Below are 14,777 nucleotides of genomic sequence, written 5' to 3'. Positions count from 1 at the left end.
TACCAAGGCATTTTGCTTAATATTTTTTGCACATTCAATCAAAACTAATAACGTGATAAGAATGTCATTGCGAGCACCTTACATAATATAACAACAAAAAACGAGGTGCGGTGGGGCGATCCATTCATATGGGCATGAGTTGAGGCACCAGGGTATTTCGCTTCATATTATAACTAGAAGAAGAGGTGAGGTGCGCGCACAGCGAATCAAATGACGGAAGGGGAAAGGGAAGGAGAAGGGGCATATGTATTTGCAGCGCAAACAAGAAAGGGTGTGATCATACCAGCACTAGTTCACCAGATCCCATCAGAACTCTGCAGTTATGCGTGCTTGGGCGAGAGTAGTACTAGGATGGGTTACCTCCTGGGAAGCTCTCGACTCTCGTGTTGCATTCTTCTTTTTTCAGACTGGGCATTAAACATTACGCGGGAGCGGAGCGACGGTCCAACGGTTTATTCACAAATGTGAGTCACGGCGCCGGGGCATTTTGTTTAATATTTTTTGCACATTCAATTAAAGCCCATCACGTGATAAGAGTGTCTGCGAGCATATTACATAGTAGAACAACAAAAAATGAGGTGCGGCGCTATCCGTTCATATGAGCATGAGTCGAGGAGCTGGGGTATTTCACTTGATATTAGAATTAGATGGAAAGGTGAGGTGCACGCACAACGAAACAAATGACAGGAGGGGAGAGGGAAGGAGAATGGGTATATGTACTTGTGGCGCAAACTAGAACGTGTGCGATCATACCAGCACTAGTTCAGCGGATCCATCCTGAACTCCGTAGTTAAGCGTGCTTGGGCGAGAGTAGTACTAGGATGGGTGATCTCTTGGGAAGTTCTCGTGTTGCTCCCTTCTTTCTGTAGATGGGACGTTAAACATTAAATTGGACCGTAGCGATGGTCCGTCGGTTCATTTGTAAATGTGAGCAGTACCAGAGCATTTTTCTTAATATTTTTTAACATTCAATTAAAGCCCATCACGTGATGAGAGAGTCATTACGAGCATCTTAAATAGTACAACAAAAAAAAAGGAGAAGCGGCGGGCGATCCATTCATGTTAGAAGGAGAATGAGAGATGCAGTGTGCACGCACAAGGAAACAAATGACGGGAAGGGGGAGGGAAGGAGAAGGAGTGTATGTATTTGCAGCGCATAATGAAACAAGTGCTATTATACCATCACTAATTCACCAAATCCCATCAGAACTCCGCAGTTAAATGTGCTTGGGCGAGTGTAGTACTAGGAGTGGTGACCTCTTGGGAAGTCTTCGTGTTGCACCTATTTTTTCAGATGGAGCATTCGATGTTACGCGCAACTAGAATTATGGTCCGCTGGTTTATTCGCAAATGTGAGTTAAGGCGCCGGGGTATTTTACTTGATATTAGAAAGAAAAGCAGAGGTGCAGTGTGCACCCACAAGGAAACAAATGACGGGAGGGGGGAGGGAAGGAGAAGGAGCATCTGTATTTGCAACGTGGAATGAAACAGGTCCGATCATTCGAGCACTAATTCACCGGATCCCATCAGAACTCCGCAGTTAAGTGTGCTTGGGAGAGAGTAGTACTAGGATGGTTGACCTTCTGGGAAGTACTCGTGTTGCACCCATTTTTTGCAGATGGGTCATTCAACGTTTTGCGTGACTTGAACTATGGTTCGCTTGTTTATTCGCAAATGTGAGTCACGACACTGGGGTATTTTACTTGATATTAGAAAGGGAAGCAGAGGTGCAGTGTGCACGCCTAAGGAAACAAATGATAGGAGGGAGGAGAGAAGGAGAAGGAATGTATTTATTTGCAGCGCGGCATGAAATAAGTCCGATCATACAACCACTAATTCACCGGATGCCATCAAAACTCTGCAGTTAAGCGTGCTTGGGCGAGAGTAGTACTAGGATGGGTGACCTATTAGGAAGTACTCGTGTTGCACCCATTTTTTTACAGATGGGTCGTTCGACGTTACACGCGATTGGAACTCTAGTCCGCTGATTTATTCGTAAATGTGAGTCACGGCTCTGAGACATTTTACTTGATATTAGAACGAGAAGGAGAAGTGCAGTGTGCACGCACAAGGAAATAAATGACGGGAGGGGGGAGGGAAGGAGAAGGAGTGTATGTATTTGCAGCGCGGAATGAAATAGGTGCAATTATAACAGCACTAATGCACCGGATCCCATCAGAACTCCGGAGTTAAGTGTGCTTGGGCGAGAGTAGTACTAGGATGGGTGACCTCCTAGGAAGTCCTCGTGTTTCACCAATTTTTTTGCAGATGGGTCGTTTAATGTTACGCGCGACTGGAACTATGTCTGCTAGTTTATTCACAAATGTGAGTCACAGCCCCGAGGCATTTTAATTGATATTAGAACGAGACTGAGAGATGTAGTGTCCATGCAAAAAGAAACAAATGACAGGAGGGGAAAGGAAGGAGTGTCTGTATTTACAGCGCAGAATAAAACAAGTGCGATCATACTAGGATTAATAGACCGAATCCCATCAGAACTCCGCAGTTAAGTGTGTTTACGCGAGAGTAATACTAGGATGGGTGACCTCCTGGGAAGTACTCGTGTTGCACTCATTTTTTTGTAGATAGGTCTTTCAACGTTACGCGCGACTGGAACTATGGTCTGTTGGTTTATTTGTAAATGTGAGTCACGGCACCGAGACATTTTACTTGATATTAGAACGAGAAGGAGAAGTGCAGTGTGCACGCACAAGGAAATAAATGACGGGAGAGGGGAGGGAAGGAGAAGGAGTGTATGTAGTTGCAGCGCGGAATGAAACAGGTGCAATTATACCAGCACTAATGCACCGGATCCCATCAGAACTCTGGAGTTAAGTGTGCTTGGGCGAGAGTAGTACTAGGATGGGTGACCTCCTAGGAAGTCCTCGTGTTGCACCAATTTTTTTGCAGATGAGTTGTTTAACGTTACGCGCGACTGGAACTATGGTCTGCTAGTTTATTCACAAATGTGAGTCACAGCCCCGAGGCATTTTACTTGATATTAGAACGAGAATGAGAGATGTAGTGTCCACACAGAAGGAAATAAATGACAGGAGGGGGGAGGGAAGGAGTGTATGTATTTACAGCGCAGAATAAAATAGGTGCGATCATACTAGGAATAATACACCGGATCCCATCAGAACTCTGCAGTTAAGTATTTTATGCGAGAGTAATACTAGGATGGGTGACCTCCTGGGAAGTACTTGTGTTGCACCCATTTTTTTATAGATAGGTCGTTCAACATTATGCGCGACTGGAACTATGGTCCTCTGGTTTATTTGTAAATGTGAGTCACGGCGCCAAGGCATTTTACTTGATATTAGAACGAGAAGGAGAGGTGCAGTGTGCATGCACAAGCAAACAAATGACGGGAGGGGGGAGGGAAGGAGAAGGAGCGTATGTATTTGCTGTGCAGAATGAAACAGGTGTGAACATACTAGCACTAATGCACCGGATCCCATCAGAACTCCGTATTTAAGTGTGTTTGGGTGAGAGTAGTACTAGGATGGGTGACCTCCTGGGAAGTCCTCATGTTACACCAATTTTTTTGCAGATGGGTCGTTCGACATTACGCGCGACTTGAATTATGGTCCGCTGGTTTATTCGCAAATGTGAGTCACGGCGTCGGGGCTGTTTACTTGATATTAGAATGAGAATGAGAGGTGCAGTATGCATGCACATGGAAACAAATGACGGGAGGGGGGAGAGAAGGAAAAGGATTGTATGCATTTGCAGCGCGGAATAAAACAAGTGCGATCATGCCAGCACTAACGCACCGGATCCCATTAGAATTCCGTAGTTAACTGTTCTTGGGCGAGAGTAGTACTAGGATGGGTGACTCCTGCGAAGTTCTCATGTTGCACCCGTCTTTTTTTTAATATTTTTCGTGCATCTATTTATAGTCTACCACGTGATAAGAGTGTCATTACGAGCATCATAAATAATAGAACAAGTAAAACAGAGGTACGGTAGGCGGTCCATTCATCTGGGCGTGAGTCGAGGAAACGACGCATTTTGTTTAATATTACAACTAGAAGTAGAGGTGTGGTGTCCACATAGAGCGAAATAAATGATGGGAGGGGGGAGGAAAAGAGAAGGGGTATATGTATTTGAAGTGAGGAATAGGACGTGTGGGATCATACTAGCATTAATGCATCGTATCCCATCATAATTTGTAGTTAAGCGTGTTTTGGCGAGAATAGTACTAGGATGAGTGACCTCCTAGGAAGTGCTTGTGTTGCACCCGTCTTTTTGCGGACAAGGCATCAAACATTATGCGCGACCGGAGCCATAGTTCGCTGGTTCATTTGTCGGCGTGAGTCACCGCGCTGGGGCATTTTGCTTACTTTTTTGTGTGTAGTCATTTATAGTCCACCACGTGATAAGAGAGTCATTACGAGCATCTTACATAGTAAAACAAGAAAAAAAAAGGTGTGGCGGGTGGTCCTCTAATCTGGGCATAAGTCGAGGCGCTGGGGCATTTTACTTGATATTAGAACTAGTAACAAAGATGCAGTGTGCTCGCACAACGAAAAAAATGATGGGAGAGGGGAGGAAAGGAGAAGGGGTATATGTATTTGCAATGCAGAATGGAAGGGGTGCGATCATACCAGCACTAATTCACCGGATCCCATCGAACTATGCAGTTAAGCATGCTTGGGCAAGAGTACTACTAGGATTGGTAACCTCTTGAGAAGTCCTTGTGTTGCACTGTCCTTTTGCAAATGGGGCGTAAAATGATACATGTGATCAGAGCCACAATCCGCTGGCGTGAGTTGTGTCGCCGAAAAATTTTGCTTACAAATTTTTTGTGCATTCATTTATAGTCTACCACGTGATAAAAGTGTCATTACAAGCATCTTACATAGTAGAATAAAGGAAAATAAGGTACGACGGGTGGTCCTTTCTTTTGGCATGAGTCGAGGTGTCGGGGTATTTCGCTTGATATTAGAACTATAAACAGAGGTGCGTTGTGCACGCACAGTGAAAAAAATGACGGGTGGGGGGAGGGAAGGATAAGGGGTATATGTATTTGCAGCGCGAAATGGAAGGGGTGCAATCATACTAGCATTAATACACTGGATCCCATCTAACTCCATAGTTAAGCGTGCTTGGACGAGAGTAGTACTAGGATGGGTTACCACTTGGGAAGTCCTCTTGTTTCACCCGTCTTTTTGCAGACGGGGCGTCAAACGTTACGTTCGATCGGAGCCACAGTCCGCCGGCATGAGTAGCGACGTTGAAACATTTTGCTTAATATTTTACGTGCATTTATTTGTAGTCCACCACGTGATAAGAGTCTTATTACGAGAGTCTTACATAGTAGAACAACGAAAAAAGAGGCATAGTGGGCCTCTGTTCTTCTGGGCGTGAGTCGAAGCGACATGGCATTTTGCTCTATATTAGAACTAGAAGTAGAGATGCGATATGCCCGCACAGCAAAATAAATGATGGGAGGGGGGAGGGAAGTATAAGGGCTCTATGTATTTGTAGTGGGGAATTGGATAGTTGCGATCATACAAACACTAATACACAGGATCCCATTAGAACTTTGTAGTCAAGCGTGCTTGGGCGAGATTAGTTCTAGGATGGGTGACCTCCTGGAAAGTCCTCGTGTTGAACCCGTCTTTTTGTAGACGGTGTGTTAAACGTTAAGTGCGATCGGAGCCATAGTCTGCCGGTGTGAGTCCCGGGGCCTAAAAATTTTACTTAATATTTTCCGTGCATTCATTTATAGTCCATCACGTGATAAGAGTGTCATTACGAGTATCTTACATAGTATAACAATGAAAAACAAGGTACGGTGAGTGATCCATTCATCTGGGCGAGAGTCGAGGTGCTGGTATTTCGCTTGATATTAGAACGAAAAGAGAGTGCAGTGTGCACGCAAAAAGAAACAAATGACGGGAGGGGGAGGAAAAGAGAAGGAGTGTATGCATTTGTAGTGCAGAATAAAACAGGTGCGGTCATACCAGCACTAATCCACCGGATCCCATCAGAACTCCGCAGTTAAGTGTGCTTGGGTGAGAGTTGTACTCAGATGGGTGACCTCCTGGGAAGTACTCGTGTTGCACCCATTTTTTTGCAGATGGGTCATTCGACGTTACACGCGACTAGAACTTTAGTCCGCTGGTTTATTCGCAAATGTGAGTCACGGCGTCGGGGCATTTTAGTTGATATTACAACGAGAATGAGAGATACAGTGTGCACGCACAAGGAAACAAATGACGGGAGGGGGCAAAGAAAGAGAAGCAATGTATGTATTTGCATCGCGGAATGAAACAGGTACGATCATGCCAGCACTAATGCACCAGATCCCATTAGAACTCTATAATTAAATGTTCTTGGGCGAGAGTAGTACTAGGATGGGTGACCTCTTGGAAAGTCCTCTCGTTGCACCCATATTTTTTTTAATATTTTTCGTGCATCCATTTATACTCCACTACGTGATAAAAGTGTCATTAAGAGCATCGTAAATAATAGAACAAGCAAAATAGAGGTGCGGCAGGTGGTCCGTTCATCTGGGAGTAAGTCGAGGCAACGAGGCATTTTTCTTAATATTACAACTAGAAGTAGATGTGCGGTGTCTACAAAGTGCAAAACAAATGATGGGAGGGGGGAGGGAAAGAGATGGGGTATATGTATTTCAAGTGAGGAATAAGACAGGTGGGATCATACTAGCACTAATGCATCGTATCCCATCATAATCTACAGTTAAGCATGTTTGGGCGAGAGTAGTACTAGGATGGGTGACCTCCTTGGAAGTCCTTGTGTTGCACACATTTTTTTTGCAGATGGATCGTTCGACGTTACACGTGACTGGAACTATGGTCTGCTGGTTTATTCGTAAATGTGAGTCACGGTGTCGGGGCATTTTACTTGATATTAGAACGAGAATGAGAGGTGCAATGTGCACGCACAAGGAAATAAATAACAGGAGGGGGACGGAAGGAGAAAGAGTCTATGTATTTGTAGAGCGAAATAAAATAGGTGTTGTCATACCAGCACTAATGCACTAGATCCCATCAGAACTCCGCAATTAAGTGTGCTTGGGTGAGAGTTGTACTCGGATGGGTGACCTCCTGGGAAGTACTTGTGTTGCACCCATTTTTTTGTAGATAGGTCGTTCGACGTTACGTACGACTGGAACTATGATCCGCTGGTTTATTCGTAAATGTGAGTCACGGCGCCGGTGCATTTTAGTTGATATTACAACGAGAAGAAGAGGTGCAGTGTACACGCATAAGGAAACAAATGACGGGAGGGGGGAAGGAAGGAGAAGGAGTGTATGTATTTGCAGCACAGAATAAAACAGGTGCGATCATACTAGGACTAATGCACCGGATCCAATCAAAACTTTGCAGTTAAGTGTGTTTTGGCGAGAGTTGTACTAGGATGGGTGACCTCTTGGGAAGTACTCGTGTTGTAGTCATTGTTTTGCAGATAGGTTGTTCGACGTTACGTGGGACTGGAACTATGGTCCTTAGGTACATACACAAATGTTAGTCACGAGGCGATGCATTTTACTTGATATTAGAACAAGAAGGAGAGGTGCAGTGTGCACGCATAAGGAAATAAATGACGGGAGGGGGGAAGGAATGAGAAGGAGTGTATGTATTTGCAGCACGAAATGAAACAGGTGCTATCATACCAACACTAATGCACCGGATCCAATCAGAACTCCGCATTTAAGTGAGCTTGGGTGAGAGTAGTATTAGGGTGGGTGACCTCCTAGGAAGTACTCGTGTTGCACCCTTTTTTTTGCAGATGGGTGGCTCGACATTATGTACGACTGGAACTTTGGTCCACTAGTTTATTCGCAAATGTGAGTCACGGCGCAAGGGCATTTTACTTGATATTAGAAGGAGAATGAGAGGTGCATTGTGCACGCACAAGGAAACAAATGACAGGATGATGGAAGGAAGGAGAAGGAGTGTATGTATTTGCAACGCAGAATGAAACAGGTGCCATTATACCATTACTAATTAACCGGATTCAAACAGAACTCCGCAGTTAAATGTGCTTGGGCGAGTGTAGTACTAGGTGTGGTGACCTCTTGGGAAGTTCTCGTGTTGCACCCATTTTTTTACAGATTGGTCGTTCGACATCACATGGGACTGGAACTATGGTCTTGGTTTATTCGCAAATGTGAGTCACGGTGCCGAGACATTTTACTTGATATTAGAACGAGAAGGAAAGGTGCAATCTGCATGCACAAGGAAAAAAATGACGGGAGGGGGGAAGGAAGGAGAAGGAGTGTATGTATTTACAGTGCGGAATAAAACAGGTGCGATCATACCAGTATTAATGCACCGCACCCATCAGAAATACGCATTTAAGTAAGCTTGGCCAAGAGTTCTACTAGGATGGGTGACCTCTTGGGAAGTACTCGTGTTACACCCATTTTCTTGCAGATGGGTCGTTCAACGTTACGCGCGACTGGAACTATGGTCCGCTGGTTTATTCGCAAATGTGAGTCATGGCCACGGGACATTTTACTTGATATTAGAACGAGAAAAAGAGGAATAGTGTGCACGCACAAGGAAAGAAATTATGGGAGTAGGGAGGGAAGGAGAAGGAGTGTATGTATTTGCAATGTGAAAGCAAACAGTTGCGATCATACCAGCACTAATGCACCGGATCCCATCAGAACTCCGCAGTTAAGTGTGCTTTGGCGAGAGTAGTACTAAGATGGTTGACCTCCTGGGAAGTCCTCGTGTTGCACCCATTTTTTTGTAGATGGGTCTTTCGACGTTACGCGCGACTGAAACTATGGTCCGCTGGTTTATTCACAAATGTAATTCACGACACCGGGGTATTTTACTTGATATTAGAATGAGAAGCAGACGTGCAGTGTGCACGCACAGGGAAACAAATGAGGTGAGGAGGTGGAAAGAAGAAGAAGTGTATATATTTACAGCGCGGGATAAAACAGGTGCGATCATACCAGTACTAATGCACCGGATCCTATCATAACTCCGTACTTATGTGTGCTTCGGCGAGAGTATTACTAGGATGGGTGACCTCCTGAGAAGAACTCGTGTTGCACTCATTTTTTTACAGATGGGTAGTTCTATGTCACGCGCGACTAGAACTATGGTCCGCTAGTTTATTTGCAAATGTGAGTCATGGCGCCAAGGCATTTTACTTGATATTTGAACGACAAGGAGAGGTGCATTGTGCACGCACAAGGAAACAAATGAGGGGAGGGGGGAGGGAAGGAGAAGGAGTGTATGTATTTGCAGCGTGAAATGAAACAAGTGCGATCATACCAGCACTAATGCACCGGATCCCATCAGAACTCTACAGTTAAGTGTTTTTGGGCAAGAATAGTACTAGTATGGGTGACCTCCTTGGAAGTCCTCGTGTTGCACCCGTCTCTTTCTTAATATTTTTCGTGCATCCATTTATAGTCCACCACATGATAAGAGTGTCATTACGAGCATCGTAAATAATAGAACAAGCAAAATGGAGGTGTGGTAGGCGGTCCATTCATCTGGGCGTGAGTCAAGGCAACGAGAAGGAGAGGTGCAGTGTGCGCGCACAAGTAAACAAATAACGAGAGAGGGTAGGGAAGGATAAGGAGTGTATGTATTTGCAGCGCGAAATGAAACAAGTGTGATCATACTAGCACTAATGCACCGGGTACCATTAGAACTCCGCAGTTAAGTGTGTTTGGGCGGGAGTAGTACTAGGATGGGTGACATCTTGGGAAGTCTTTATGTTGCACCCATTTTTTTACAGATGAGTCATTCGACATTATGCGCCAATGGAACTATGGTCCGCTGGTTTATTCACAAATGCGAGTCACGATCCCAGGGCATTTACTTGATAATAGAATGAGAAAGAGAGGTGCAGTGTGCACGCACAAGGAAACAAATGACGGAAGGGGGGAGGGAAGGAGAAGGAGTGTATGAATTTGCAGCGTAGAAGCAAACGGGTGCTATCAAACCAGCACTAATGCCCCGAATCCCATCAGAACTCCATAGTTAAGTGTTCTTGGGCGAGAGTAGTACTAAGATGGGTGATCTCCTAGGAAGTCCTCGTGTTGCACCTATTTTTTTGCAGATGGGTCGTTCGATGTTACACGCGACTGGAACTATGCTCTGCTGGTTTATTCGTGAATGTGAGTCACAGTGCTGGGGTATTTTACTTGATATTAGAACGAGAAGCAGAGGTGCAGTGTGCACGTATAAGGAAACAAATGACAAGAGGGGGGAGGGAAGGAGAAGGAGTGTATGTATTTGTAGCGCAGAATAAAACAGGTGCCACTATACCATCACTAATTCATCGGATCCCATCAGAACTCCACAGTTAAATGTGCTTGGGCGAGTGTAGTACTAGGAGTTATGACCTCCTGAGAAGTCCTCGTGTTGTAGCCATTTTTTTACACATGGGTTGTTCGATGTTACCCGCGACTGTAACTATGGTCCACTTGTTTATTCGCATATTGTGAGTCACGGCACTGGGGCATTTTACTTGATATTAGAAGGAGAAGAAGATGTGCAGTGTGCACGCACAAGAAAACAAATGACGGGAGGGGGGAGGGAAGGAGAAGGAGTGTATGTATTTGCAGTGCGGAATGAAACAGATGCCATTAACCATCACTAATTCACCGGATCCCATCATAACTTCGTAGTTAAATGTGCTTGGGCGAGTGTAGTACTTAGAGTGGTGACCTCTTGGGAAGTCTTTGTGTTTCACCTATTTTTTTTAGATGGGGCGTTTGACGTTACGCACGACTGGAACTATTGTTCGCTGGTTTATTCGCAAATGTGAGTCACGGTGCCGAGTCATTTTACTTGATATTAGAACGAGAAAGAGAGGTGCAGTGTGCACGCACAAAGAATCAAATGACGGGAGGGTGGAAGGAAGGAGAAGGAGTGTATGTATTTACAGCGCGGAATGAAACAGGTGATGCAAGCACTAATGTACCGGATCCCATCAGAACTCCACAGTTAAGTGTGTTTGGGCGAGGGTAGTACTAGGATGGGTGACCTCTTAGGAAGTACTTGTGTTGCACCCATTTTTTTGCAGATTTATCGTCGGACGTTACGCGCGACTGGAACTATGGTCCGCTAGTTTATTCGCAAATAAGAGTCACGGCATCGAGGCATTTTACTTAATATTAGAAGGAGAATGAGAGGTGTAGTATGCACACACAAGGAAACAAATGGGGGGCGGGGGGAGGGAAGGAGAAGGAGTGTATGTATTTGCAGCGCGAAATGAAACAGGTGCGATCATATCATCACTAATGCATCTGATGCCATTAGAACTCCGCAGTTAAGTGTGCTCGGGCGAGAGTCATACAAGAATAGGTGACCTCCTAGGAAGTCTTCGTGTTGCACCCGTCTTTTTCTTAATATTTTTCGTGCATCCATTTATAGTTCACCACATGATAAGAGTGTCATTACGAGCATTATAAATAATAGAACAAGCAAAATAGAGGTGCAGCAGCGGTCCGTTCATCTAGGCGTGAGTCAAGGCAACAAGGCATTTTGCTTGATATTTCAACTATAAGTAGAGGTGTGGTTTCCACATAGAGCGAAACAAATGAAGGGAGGGGGGAGGGAAAGAGAAGGGGTATATGTATTTTGCTTATTATTTTTTCGTGCATTCATTTATAGTCTACCACGAGTGTCATTACAAGCATCTTACATAGTAGAATAAAGAAAAATGAGGTACGGTGGGTGGTCCTTTCTTCTAGCGTGAGTCGAGGTGTCGGGGCATTTCTCTTGATATTAAAACTATAAACAGAGGTGCGGTGTGCGCGCATAGCGAAAAAAATGACAGGTGGGGGGAGGGAAGGAGAAGGGGTATATGTATTTGCATCGCAGAATGGAAGGGGTGCAATCATACTAGCATTAATACACCGGATCTCATCGAACTCCGTAGTTAAGCGTGCTTGGACGAGAGTAGTACTAGGATGGGTGACCTCCTGGAAAGTTTTCTTGTTGCACCCGTCTTTTTACAGACGGGGCGTCAAACGTTACGCGCGATCGGAACCACAATCCGCCGGCATGAGTAGCGACGCTGAAACATTTTGTTTAATATTTTACGTGAATTTATTTGTAGCCACCACGTGATAAGAGTCTCATTACGAGAGTCTTACATAGTAGAACAACAAAAAAAGAGTCGCAGCGGGCCTTCATTCTTCTGGGTGTGAGTCAAAGCGACATGGCATTTCGCTCTATATTAGAACTAGAAGCAGAGATGCGATATGCCCGCACAGCGAAATAAATGATGGGAGGGTAGAGGGAAGGAGAAGGGCTATATATATTTGCAGTGGGGAATGGGATAGTTGCGATCATACAAACACTAATGTACAGGATCCCATCAGAACTCTATAGTCAAGCGTGCTTGGGCAAGATTAGTTCTAGGATGGATGACCTCTTGGAAAGTCCTCGAGTTGAACCCATCTTTTTGTAGATGGGGTGTTAAATGTTAAGTGCGATCGGAGCCACAGTTTGCCAGTGTGAGTCGTGGGGCCTGAAAATTTTGCTTAATATTTTTCGTGCATTCATTTATAGTCCACCATGTGATAAGAGTGTCATTACGAGTATCTTACATAGTATAACAATGAAAAATGAGGTACAGCGGGCGATCCATTCATCTGGGCGTGAGTCGAGGTGCCAGGGTATTTCACTTGATATTAGAACTAGAAATAGAGGTGGGGTGTGTGCGCACAACGAAACAAATGACGGGAAGGGGGAGGGAAGGAGAAGGGCTATACGTACTTGCAACGTGGAATGGAAGGGGTGCGATCATACCTGCACTAATGCACTGGATCCCATCGAATTTCGTAGTTAAGTGTGCTTGGGCGGAAGTAGTACTAGGATGGCTGACCTCCTGGAAAGTTCTCATGTTCCACTCTTTTTTTTGCTGACGGTACGTTAAACATTATGCAAGATCAAAGCCGTTGTCCCTCGGAGTGAGTCGCAACACCAAGACATTTTTCTTAATATTTTTCGTGCATTCATTTATAGTTCGCCACGTGATAAGAGTGTCATTATGAGCATCTTACATAGTAAAATAATGAAAAATGAGGTGCAGGGGGTTGTCCGTTCATCTGGGCGTGAGTTGAGGCACTAGAGCATTTTGTTATATATTAGAACTATAGACAGAGGTACAGTGTTCGCGCATAGCGAAACAAATAATAGGGAGAAGGGAAGGAGAAGGGGTATATGTATTTGTAGCGCAAAATAGAAGAGGTGCGATCATACTAGCACTAATGCACCAGATCCCATCGAACTCCATAGTTGAGCGTGCTTTGGCGAGAGCAGTACTAAGATGGGTGATCTTTTGGGAAGTCCTCGTGTTACGCCCATCTTTTTAGTGATGGGTTGTTAAACGTTTTGTGCAATAAGAGCCAGAATCCGCCGGCATGAGTCGTGGCACTAGGATATTTTTTTTAATTTTTTCGTGCATTCATTTATAGTCCACCACATGATAAGAGTGTCATTATGAGCATTTTACATAGTAGAACAATGAAAAACGAGGTACGACAGGCGGTCCGTTTATCTAGGCTGAGTCGAGGTGTCCGGACATTTCGCTTGATATTAGAACTAGAAATAGAGGTGTAGTGTGCATGCACAACGAAATAAATGATGGGAGATGAGAGGGAAGGATAAGGGGTATATGTATTTGCAGCATGAAATAGAAGGGATGCGATCATACCAACATTAATGCATTGGATCCTGTCAAACACCGCAGTTAAGCATGCTTTTGTGAAAGTAGTATTAGGATAGGTGACCTCCTGTGAAGTCCTCGTGTTCCACCCGTCTTTTTAGGGATGGGGCATTAAATGTTATGCGTGACCAGAGCGACAGTCCACCAGTGTGAGTCGCGGCATTGGGACATTTTACTTAATATTTTTCATGCATTCATTTATAGTCCATCACGAGATAAGAATGTCATTACAATTATCTTACATGGTAGAACAATGAAAATAGAGTTTTGGCGGGCGGTCTGTTCATCTGGGAATGAGTCGAGATGCCTTGGCATTTCGCTTGATATTAGAACTAGAAACAGAGATGCGGTGTGCGCGGACAACAAAATAAATGATGAGAGGGGAGAGGGAAGGAGAAGTGGTATATGTATTTGCAGAGCGGAATGAAAGGGGTGCGATCATACCAGCACGAATGCATCATATCCCATCGAACTTTGTAGTTAATCGTCATTGGGCGAGAGTAATACTAAGATGGGTGATGTCCTAGGAAGTTCTTATGTTGCACCCTTCTTTTTGCAGATCGGACGTTAAATGTTACGCAGGACTAGAGCGACAGTCGTCGGTTAATTCGCAAACATGAGTTACGGCACCGGAGCATTTTGTTTAATATTATTCGTGCATTCAATTATATCCCACCACGTGATAATATTATTATAAAGAGCATCTTATATAGTAGAACAACAAAGAGGAGGTGTGGCAGGTGTTCCTTTCATATAGACATGAGTCGAGGCGCTGAGACATTTCGCTCGATATTAGAACTAGAAGCAGAGGTGCGTTGCGTGCACAAGGGAGAGAGAAGGAGAAGGGATATATGTCTTTGCGGCGCAAATTAGAAGGGTTGCGATCATACCAGCACTAGTTCACAGGATCCATCAGAACTCTGCAGTTAAGCGTGTTTGGGCAAGAGTAGTTCTACGATGGGTGACCTCTTGGGAAGCATTCGTGTTGCACCCTTTTCTTTTCAGACGAGGTGTTAAATGTTACGCTGGACTGGAGCGACGGTCTACCTGTTCATTCGCAAACGTGAGTCACGGTGCCGGAGCATTTT

The 14,777-nt window shown here is 44.6% G+C and overlaps 16 pseudogenes; all 16 read left to right on the top strand.

Annotated features, from left to right (window-relative positions):
- Window positions 1-269: 269 nt before the first annotated feature.
- LOC148267999 (5S ribosomal RNA) lies at window positions 270-395 on the top strand (annotated as a pseudogene).
- Window positions 396-739: 344 nt separating this feature from the next.
- On the top strand, window positions 740-858 carry LOC148267998 (5S ribosomal RNA; annotated as a pseudogene).
- Window positions 859-1,489: 631 nt separating this feature from the next.
- LOC148267997 (5S ribosomal RNA) lies at window positions 1,490-1,608 on the top strand (annotated as a pseudogene).
- Window positions 1,609-2,138: 530 nt separating this feature from the next.
- LOC148267996 (5S ribosomal RNA) lies at window positions 2,139-2,257 on the top strand (annotated as a pseudogene).
- A 198-nt stretch (window positions 2,258-2,455) lies between these two features.
- Window positions 2,456-2,574, top strand: LOC148267995 (5S ribosomal RNA; annotated as a pseudogene).
- A 206-nt stretch (window positions 2,575-2,780) lies between these two features.
- LOC148267994 (5S ribosomal RNA) lies at window positions 2,781-2,899 on the top strand (annotated as a pseudogene).
- Window positions 2,900-3,099: 200 nt separating this feature from the next.
- LOC148267993 (5S ribosomal RNA) lies at window positions 3,100-3,217 on the top strand (annotated as a pseudogene).
- Window positions 3,218-3,423: 206 nt separating this feature from the next.
- LOC148267992 (5S ribosomal RNA) lies at window positions 3,424-3,542 on the top strand (annotated as a pseudogene).
- A 1,509-nt stretch (window positions 3,543-5,051) lies between these two features.
- Window positions 5,052-5,169, top strand: LOC148267991 (5S ribosomal RNA; annotated as a pseudogene).
- A 789-nt stretch (window positions 5,170-5,958) lies between these two features.
- On the top strand, window positions 5,959-6,077 carry LOC148267990 (5S ribosomal RNA; annotated as a pseudogene).
- Window positions 6,078-6,988: 911 nt separating this feature from the next.
- LOC148267989 (5S ribosomal RNA) lies at window positions 6,989-7,107 on the top strand (annotated as a pseudogene).
- Window positions 7,108-7,637: 530 nt separating this feature from the next.
- LOC148267988 (5S ribosomal RNA) lies at window positions 7,638-7,756 on the top strand (annotated as a pseudogene).
- An 853-nt stretch (window positions 7,757-8,609) lies between these two features.
- Window positions 8,610-8,728, top strand: LOC148267987 (5S ribosomal RNA; annotated as a pseudogene).
- Window positions 8,729-9,258: 530 nt separating this feature from the next.
- On the top strand, window positions 9,259-9,377 carry LOC148267986 (5S ribosomal RNA; annotated as a pseudogene).
- A 561-nt stretch (window positions 9,378-9,938) lies between these two features.
- LOC148267985 (5S ribosomal RNA) lies at window positions 9,939-10,057 on the top strand (annotated as a pseudogene).
- Window positions 10,058-11,845: 1,788 nt separating this feature from the next.
- On the top strand, window positions 11,846-11,963 carry LOC148267984 (5S ribosomal RNA; annotated as a pseudogene).
- Window positions 11,964-14,777: the final 2,814 nt, after the last annotated feature.

This window comes from Carica papaya, chromosome 3 (assembly GCF_054855325.1).
Source record: "Carica papaya isolate Zhongbai chromosome 3, ASM5485532v1, whole genome shotgun sequence".
Classification (NCBI taxonomy): Eukaryota; Viridiplantae; Streptophyta; class Magnoliopsida; order Brassicales; family Caricaceae; genus Carica; species Carica papaya.
The sequence above is the reverse complement of the archived record's forward strand: the minus strand, read 5'-3'. Positions and strand labels throughout refer to the sequence as shown.